Below are 9,125 nucleotides of genomic sequence, written 5' to 3' on the forward strand. Positions count from 1 at the left end.
CCAATGTGAGAACAGAACAGAAAAGGCATATAAACATGAGTATACAGGAAGAAGCTCTCTTTGGAAGCTGTGGAGTTGGTGAGGTGAGGTTAGCTCGTGGTTTGTCCTATTCCTCTGATCTTTCTCTTGGGCTTTAACCCAAATTTCTGGCTCCGTGTTTTTTATTTATTAAGACCATTTAGAAATTCATCTACATTATTTTCTTTAAACAAGTGAAACTTTGATAAGAAATTGATTTGGGGATCAATTTGCATTGGACATTCATATTTGCATATGTTGACATTTTTTAAAAAGGATGAATTAGGTCATATCCCTAAAATTCCCATTTCCATAAAATGAAAATATATCTGATTTCTGCCCTGTAAGGACAGGAATAACAAAAAGAATACATAAAAAATGGAGACTACTGTAAAAGTCAACACAAATGAGTGAATTGTCTTATCAAATGTATGTATAGGATCCTTGGAATGGTAGACTGAGAAGAGGCAGTATTTGACATATGAGGAGAATATTTCTGGAGTAAGAAGGCATGGGGTCAACAATTCTGATTGAGAAGATAATCGTACAAGGGAAAAAACACTACATTTGAGAAATGGGGAGAAAATGAGAAGCTAAAAATTGGCAAAGAGTGAAACTGATAATTCATGTTAGGTGGTCTCCCATATATTTGTTGAAGAACTAAGATACATAGTGGTTGCAAGATTTGTTTTGTAAGTTTGAAAGATGTGTCTGAGGTTCCTAGAAAGGAATTTCACCAATTAGCGTCTTCTTTAACTCCAGATGCAGGTGGTTACACTGGAAATTATGGTTCAAATACCCAGGTCTCTTGTTAGTCCTCTTAGCTGTCTGCCACAACTAGTGAGTAAGGTCACGATCTGGAAGACACCACACATCTTGGTTGTAAGAGGCAGACAAGAACTGGCATTAGAACCTCTCTCCCTCTGCTGGCATTCACACCATGGAGGTGTTGAGCAGGCTGCTGACAGGAAAGGAATTCTGCATCTTCCCTAGCTACGAACCCCCTGAAAGAGAAGGGTAGTCTGTCGGGTGAGATAAGAAAAGGAGTCAGAATTTTGAGGAGGAAATAAAGGCTGGAAATGCAGGACAAGTCATAATGTGCAGTGTCACGGGCCATGTTTACTATGGTCCTCTTCTAGGCTTCTTTGTCATTCAGGAAGGGCAGATATGGGGAATAAATCCTTGGTAAGAGACAGGGTGCCACTAATCTGTGCTTTTGAGTCTCTGTGTCTTAGAGAGCTTGGGGGGGTCCACTTTATGAAAAGAACAATTATAACAATTCACTCTAATGATGCAGTAGATAAAAAAACTTCTGCTTTTTTAAAAAATGGATTTCAATTTCACTATCAGTTTCACATTCCCAAAAGACACATATCCCTTACATAAGTTTTATAATGTTTTCTTTATACTTTTTTCAAAAACAAACAAAAAATCCCAATATACATAGGCTTTGCAAAATTAGCTTGATTGTAAATATATATCCATATATAATATATAAACAAATAATATATATGTATACACATACATATAGATTTTCTACACACACATGTATAGCTAAGAAAAATATGACTTTTAGTTACCTCTAGTTTTCAGTATTATTCCTGCACATTTATTTTATATGTTTCAAGATTAAAATTTAAGGACATTTGGTCTATTTGCTCAGAAAATTGCAGAGAATGAGTACAGTTTGCACAGAAAAACTGTAGTGATATCTGTAGAGATACTGTATTATGTAGGTGTTACAGTAATTTTAGAGAGTTGCTGGAAATATTGTACCCTGTCATATTTTATTAGAATTATCACTTTATAATTGCTTTTATACAGTGAATTCATTTGCTTATCTGTATTTTATGTTCTATTGCTACTAAGACTTATTAAAATCTAGTTTGAAAAGAAACAATTATTGGCCACTACTGCTTATTTTTTATTTTTTATTCTATAAATAAAAACCAGATTGATTCCTGTAGTGGATAACTGTTCCAGCTTTAACCTGGAAGTACTACCCACAGTGAGGCTTCCAGTAACTGTCATGTTTACCTTATGACTGGTCCCTGAGGTAGGGCTGAGATGGGAGCTCTCTCTTTTTTTTTTTTTTTTCTCGAGACAGGGTTTCTCTGTGTAGCTTTGTGCCTTTCCTGGAGCTCACTTGGTAGCCCAGGCTGGCTCCCAGAGATCCACCTGCCTCTGCCTCCTGAGTGCTGGGATTAAAGGCGTGCGCCACCACCGCCCGGCTGAGATGGGAGCTCTTAAGACCCAAGATCTGGATGTGCTGTCTCTCTTTGTTCCTAGTGATCCTGGGTGCTGGATGGTAGACCAAGTGGAGTTCTCCAGAGAACCCAGCTTGACTATACCTCACCTCTCCTGGATCCTGTAACTAACCCCTTTACCCTCCAAAATAAACCTTTTTAACTACATGGAGTTGCCTTAATAAATCTTCCAATAGATTCCTGCTGCATAGTTAACCCAGGCATGAAGTAGTTTCTGTAAATGTTATGGCAAATGCAGAGCTTGAGGCTTGATGACAGGAAGTGACCTGAGCAAGGACACACACCTGGTAGCACAGTCAGGATCCAGAAGTATTTTTCTAGATACAATTGCAATAAACACATTACAGAGTTGAAAGCAAGGACTAAAATTGGGGAAGAGGTCATGAGCTTCAGCCTGTTCAGTTTCAGGATACAGTTTCATCCTTTCCCAATTATGGCTGGTGCCTTCATTGCAGAGTTTGTGTCTCAGGACAAAAGAACTTAGAGAAAACAAGACGTTTGAATGAACTAGATATAAGAATGAAACACGTCTCACAAACCTATGCAATAACAATTTCATTAAGATGCTCTGGTAAAATATGCTTTTCAAAATTCTTCTATGCTTTATATACATCCCAAACCACACGACACCTAGAAGGAAAAAGATCTAGTAATCTAGCGCTATGAGATGATTATTAATTATGCAAACAAGCACAAAATACCACTCAATAAATTTAAGTGAGTCAGTCATTTGAGGACATCTAGTGCTTTATGAACTGGAAATCATTCATGGTCTTCTGCTTGGGAACTTCTCTCTCCATTTGTGTCTCTGTCTTTCATTTTTCTTCGTTGAGACAGGAAGTCACAGGCCTGAAGGAGAAAGCTTGTTTCTTTTTATCAAAGGAATGACTTTGACCGGCCTCTTCCCATTTCTGCCTTTGATCTTTTGCAGAATTTGTGAAAGCTGTCTAAATCACTCCTGGCTTTACTGCTAATTGGTACCTTTTGGCTGTCTTAGTATCAAGGGCAAAGATTAAATGACTATAGGGACTACACTTTGTTACTTTGTTTTGTCCTGAGCCTGGCTCTTTAGGTTTAGATTGGCTTGACAGGACATTGTGGAGACATATCTCAAATTTCCAAACTATGTCAACCAAATCTCAAAAGTATTACAGAGCCTTACAGTGTGATGTGACCAATGGTGGACAAAAATCAAAATTCTGATGATGGGATTTTTGAAAATGTGCTCTGGGAAATCCTCAGTATTTGGGAACTTTGTAATAATAATCTGGGAAATTTATATACAGAATTAATCTGCATATGCAAAAGGGACTTGAGTAAGTCAAGACAGGTTGGTGGGCATTTAAGGAAGAAATCCCTCCAATGTCTTGTTTGTTTTTTAAAGACAAGAGGATAGAAATCATTCAGTGAACCTTCAAAAGCAAGCATAAGGCTTCAAGGATAAGTATTGGACCATAAAGACAAGCTTAACATTAGATGAAGATAAGATACTGGTACACAGGTATCCCTTGTGAACTAAAATGTTCTCTTTGGGGCTGGAGAGATGGTTCAGTGGTTCAAAGTGCATGCTACTCTTGCAAAGGACATGACTTGTGTTCCCGGCACCCATGTCAGGTGGCTCATGATCACCAGTGACTCCAACTCCAAAGTGATATGGCTTGGGAAGCTGTACTCATGTGCATCCTCTGACACAGACACAGACACATACACATAATAAATAATAAAATAAATAAAATAAATCTTTAAAAATCCCTCTTAGAGGGGAGCTCACAAGATCCAGGAAGAGCATGAAGCTTCTAATGCTCAGAAAACTCAGAAACACAAAGCTCCTCCCCAAGGTTACTTAAGCAGTGAACAATTGCTAAGGGAAAGGTGACTGTTCAGTTAGCAGCCTGCAAGTTGGGCAAAGAACTCCATTTTGGATAATGCTTCCAAAAGTTATCATTCATTCTGGGGTGAGCTTTCCAGTTACACAGTTTGCCATCAGCTCTTCATGCTCCTTTTAGGAACACTTGACCTAAATTCTTGTAGAAACCACAATAAAATCACTGGTTAGAATAATTTCACCGGTCTGTTGTCAGTGCCTTATCTAGGGTGAATAAACAGTTGTTGGTGTCTCATGAGAAGAGGCCCCACCACACACCTGGAACATAAATAGGAACTGGCAGAATCAAAGATGAACTGGACTTGAGTAATTGCATAGTTCCTGTAATGGTGATATGATGTGGAACTGAGGCTGAGGCAATACCCACAGAAGCAACCTTGATGTGCCTGCCTGTCCCTGTGTGATATGGGACACTGTGCCTCTATGCTATAGTGGCAGTTGAATACTCCCTGGTGATAAGACTTGGAACCTAAGGTTGTTGCAGGATATTTGATCACCTTGTGTGAAGATGTGTCTCTGTCTGTCCTTGCCTGCCTAAGGCACCTTCTGATTGGTTTAATAAAAGAGCTGAACAGTCAATATCTAGGCAGGAAGAGGATAGGTGGGACTTCCAGGATAAAGCAGGAACTCTTGGAGAAATCTGGGGCACAGGGGATTCTCTGGCAAGAAGCAGAGGAAGTTGAACACATGGTACTGAGGCGAGGTAATGAGCCATAAGGCAAAACAAAGATTAATATAAATGAGTTAAAGTTTTAAGTGCTAGTACGGAACAAGCCTAAGCTAAGGCCAAGCTTTCATACTTAATAAGTCTCCGTGTCATTTTTCAGGAGTTGGTGGTTCAAAGAAAGACCTCTTGCACAAAGTGAGTCATTTGATGTTGGAGAGTCTTTGAGAGGAATATCAGGATGACTCTCTTCTATGTGTGTGATGGATGATCTTGATTGCCACTGTGACATGATTTGGTATCCCACAGAAGTAACTCTCTAGTTTTTGAGGAAGTTTCTAGATTATGTTAGTTGAGACATTCAGACTCACCTTTAATGTGAGTGGCACCATGAAGAAGGGTTGTGTACCAGATTGAACATAAAAGAAAAAGGGAGCTATGCATAATGATCACCTTTCTCCGCCTCCTGCTTCCTGACTTCAGGTATAATGTGACCACCTACTACAAGCTCCTGCCATCAGGACTTGCCCCACTGTGATGGAATGTTCCCTCAAACTGTGAGGCAGAACAAACCTTCACTTCATTAAGCTACTTTCATCAGGTGTTTGGTCCCACGATGTATAAGGTAACTAAAAGTGTGGGATGGGGTAGTATCTTAGTTAAGGTTTCATTTTGCTGCAGTAAAACGTCATGGTCACAAAGATCCTGAGAAGGAAAGGATTTATTTCGTCTTACAGTTTGTGGTCTCTCATTCAGTGGAGTCAGGGCAAGAAGTAAAACAGAAGCTGTGGAGGGGTGCTGCTTCCTGGCTTGCTCCTCCTGGCTTTCTTAGCCTGCTTTCTTATGCACCCAGGACCATTAACTCAGGCTGGCACCCACTTACAGTGAGCTGTATCCCCCACATCAACCATCAATCAAGAAAATATACCATAGACTCTCCCACAAGCCAATCAGTCAGGGGACAGTTTCTCAGTTGAGATTCCCCTCTTCCAAATGACTCTAGCTTGTGTCCAGTTGACATAAAACTAGCCAGCACAGGAGTGTACCTCCTTGATGAGTAGAGTCTGTCAAGTGAGTACTGGAATGCCTTTCAAATGGGTAATAGACTGGAAAACATATTGCTATCCCAGAAAGTTGTGTAACTGCTGTAGGACTATTATCAGGCTGTAGACACATGTAGTTGTAACTAAGACTCAGTGACCTATTCAGAAAGAACTTGCACATACAAAGTCCTAAGTGAATGGAAAACCAAATGATGATATTGTATCTTTGGGAGGCCTTAAAGCCAGAACAGAAAGTCACTTGAAGGGTAAATGATGGAGTGGAGGACAGGATCCCCACTATACTCACTGCTATAGAGGAAGAACATCTCCTAACTAGCAACCAACCTTTTTGCTCCTTGGACATGATGACTGAGGTTACCTGTGAATGAAGAGCATCCATGTGATTGGAGGTTCCACATAGAATTACAGGTTTATTATTGCCTTCTAATGTGCAAAACACTGAGACTTTGGATTCTACAGCTGAATGTTTCTCACTTCACTGTAATTCCCCTAAACACTGGAGGCAATGGGCAGCAGAAGGTGGATATGGGGATATGGAAATCTGGGGTCTATGTAAAAAAGAAAAGAGTTTATTCTAAGGTAAGTCAATTACCTCCCTACCACCTTCCCCAAATTGCACTGCCCAGATTTCTGCCCTGGAAGAGCATACTGGGTGGTACAGGTACTGCTGGGACATGCCCTGAAAACCACCCGTGGAAAGCATTGACTGAAAGTGAGAACTGTAAAGTAAATAATATGTGGTTGGGTGAGATGGGAGGCTATAAAGTTGCATACCCTGAGTACAGCTATAAATATAAACAGTATAGATTGTCTGGGGGGCTATTATATAATTACAGAAACCAAAAGACCCGAAAGATTATTTACATAGGCCAAAACCCTTTCAATGATCTGGCATGGCCCATGAGGAAGCCAGATGGCTTCCTGAGAGTTAGGAATAGAGAGCCAAATAAAGTATGCCCTACCCATGTCCCTGTATCTTACAATGCTGTTTTGAAAAATCAGCTGTCCAAGTGATGGGTTCTTTATATGCTGTATTTTACCCTGTTAACATCTTCTCTTTAGGGCATGCTCTTAGCTATTATATGACCAGACCAATTTTTGTTCATCTGGAGCTGCCAGCAGTAGACCTATAGAATACATCTTCAAAGTTACCTTCCAGTCCTTGTGCTATCTGTTATGGGATGATGGCCTTGGACTTGGTTTTGTTACCTTGCCCACCCTCTGTTAAAAAGTTTGATTACATAGATGATATAATGCTAACCTCTAAGTGTTTTACAGATTTAGAAAAAAAAAATAGCACCTAAAAAGATTTAGACATACAAGTCCACTTAAAGGACTAAGGATGAAAAATCAATCCTGACAAGGTGCAAGGACCAGGCATAACTATAAATTTTCTAGAAGTATTATGGTTGCATAGGATGAATATAATATCTGAAAAGTTTATTGAGAAAATCCTACAACAGCTTATACTTGGTAGTGTAAAAGAGGTATATTTTTCTTTCAGTTTCTGAAGCTTGAGAATTTTCATACCCACTTTGCCAAATTGCTTGTCCTTTGTTTAAATTTGTAAAAATGGGTGCAAGGTGGAATTGATGACCAGGACAAACTATGTCAAGAAGATTTTGATCAGGCTAAGATTCTTAGAGGATAGCTGTGTATTTCAACATCCCGCTGTCCCTTTTCGTTAGAAATGACTAGAAGCTTACAGGACCACAGTTGCAGACTATGATGAAAATTATCAGAGTAAACAGTTCCAGTATTGTTTTGGTCCTAGTCATGGAAGTGGGAAGAAGCTTGATACACAGTGTTAGAACAGTAATTGCTTATACAACATTGCAACAGATGAAATCCAATATCATGAATAGCAAAAACAGCTTATCTGATAAAGGACTGGATTAAGTGCCCTTGGCTTGTGAGATATTACCCTGTAGAGTATATTGGTACCAATAGGTCCGATTTTCTTTGCTTGTAAATTTTTTCTCTATAGCCTACCCTTGTGCTTTAGACATCTAGATGCCCAAGGCCTTTTGACTTCTTGAAGATGAGTATTTATATTATCCTGTAAAGACAAAAGAACAGAACCCTGCCCTGACCCTTTGGTGATTTTCCTTAACTTGTAGAACTGTCACATAGGTGGATGAGCTATCACTTCTTATCAGGAGATTTCTCCTGTTTGAATCAAATTTTATTAATTTTGTTGGTATCCATAGTTTTTCTTCTCCCGTGGAAACAAAAGCAAAACCCCTGCCCCAGTGTGTAGCACATATCCTGGTTTCCGTTCTGAGATCAACACATCTTTGAAGCCCACAGGATGATTTAGCTCAGGAGTTTTTTCTTTTATCCAGTATCTCTCTGCAGCTGTTGTTCCTTCTCATCAACATTAAGAAAATTCAAGGTTAATAAGGCATTATACACTCTATCGTTGGGGGTTTTTGTTCCCCCTTTCTGTTTATAAAGCATTTCTTTTAAGGTGTGATTAGATCTTTCTACAACCACTTGTCCTGTAGGATTGTGTGGTATACCTGTAATAGGCTTTATTACTGTTTAAAAGTTTCATTTTACTGGTGACATATGCTGGAGCATTTTCAGTCTTCATTTGTACAGGTATTCCCATGATGGCCATAACTTCTAATAGGTGTGTGATTACAGAATCAACCTTTTCACATCTCAAAGCAGCTGCCCATTGAAATCCTGAATAGGTATCTATGGTGTGGTGTACTGTTGCTGGAGGGCCCGGCTAGCTCAGTTGGTAGAGCATGGGACTCTTAATCCCAGGGTCGTGGGTTCGTGCCCCACGTTGGGCGCCATTTGTTGCTGGAGGGCTTCTCTCCAGGTTCCCCAAGCCCCGCAGTCCCACAATCCACTTATAAAATAATCACTCAGACGCTTATATCACTTATAAACTGTATGGCCGTGGCAGGCTTCTTGCTAACTGCTCTTTTATCTTAAATTAACCCATTTCTATAAATCTATACCTTGCCACGTGGCTGGTGGCTTACCAGAGTCTCTACATGCTGCTTGTCCTGGCGGTGGCTGCAGTCTCTCTCCCTCAGCCTCCCGCTTCCCAGAATTCTCCTCTCTCCTTGTCCCACCTACCTCCTGCCTGGTCATTGGCCATCAGTGTTTTATTTACATAGAGTGATATCCACAGCAGTGTACATATTTTAATTTTCCAAATGCTGCAAAATGAAACACATCTATCTCCCATATTTCATTTCTTTGTATAC

At 39.9% G+C, this 9,125-nt stretch overlaps 1 non-coding gene across 1 annotated transcript; it reads left to right on the forward strand.

Annotated features, from left to right (window-relative positions):
• The first annotated feature begins 8,629 nt into the window (after positions 1–8,629).
• Trnak-cuu lies at positions 8,630–8,702 on the forward strand. The gene has a single exon. It is a non-coding gene; the product is annotated as a tRNA-Lys (tRNA).
• The last annotated feature ends 423 nt before the right edge of the window (positions 8,703–9,125 follow it).

This window comes from Peromyscus leucopus, chromosome 13 (assembly GCF_004664715.2).
Source record: "Peromyscus leucopus breed LL Stock chromosome 13, UCI_PerLeu_2.1, whole genome shotgun sequence".
In the NCBI taxonomy this organism is placed as follows: Eukaryota; Metazoa; Chordata; class Mammalia; order Rodentia; family Cricetidae; genus Peromyscus; species Peromyscus leucopus.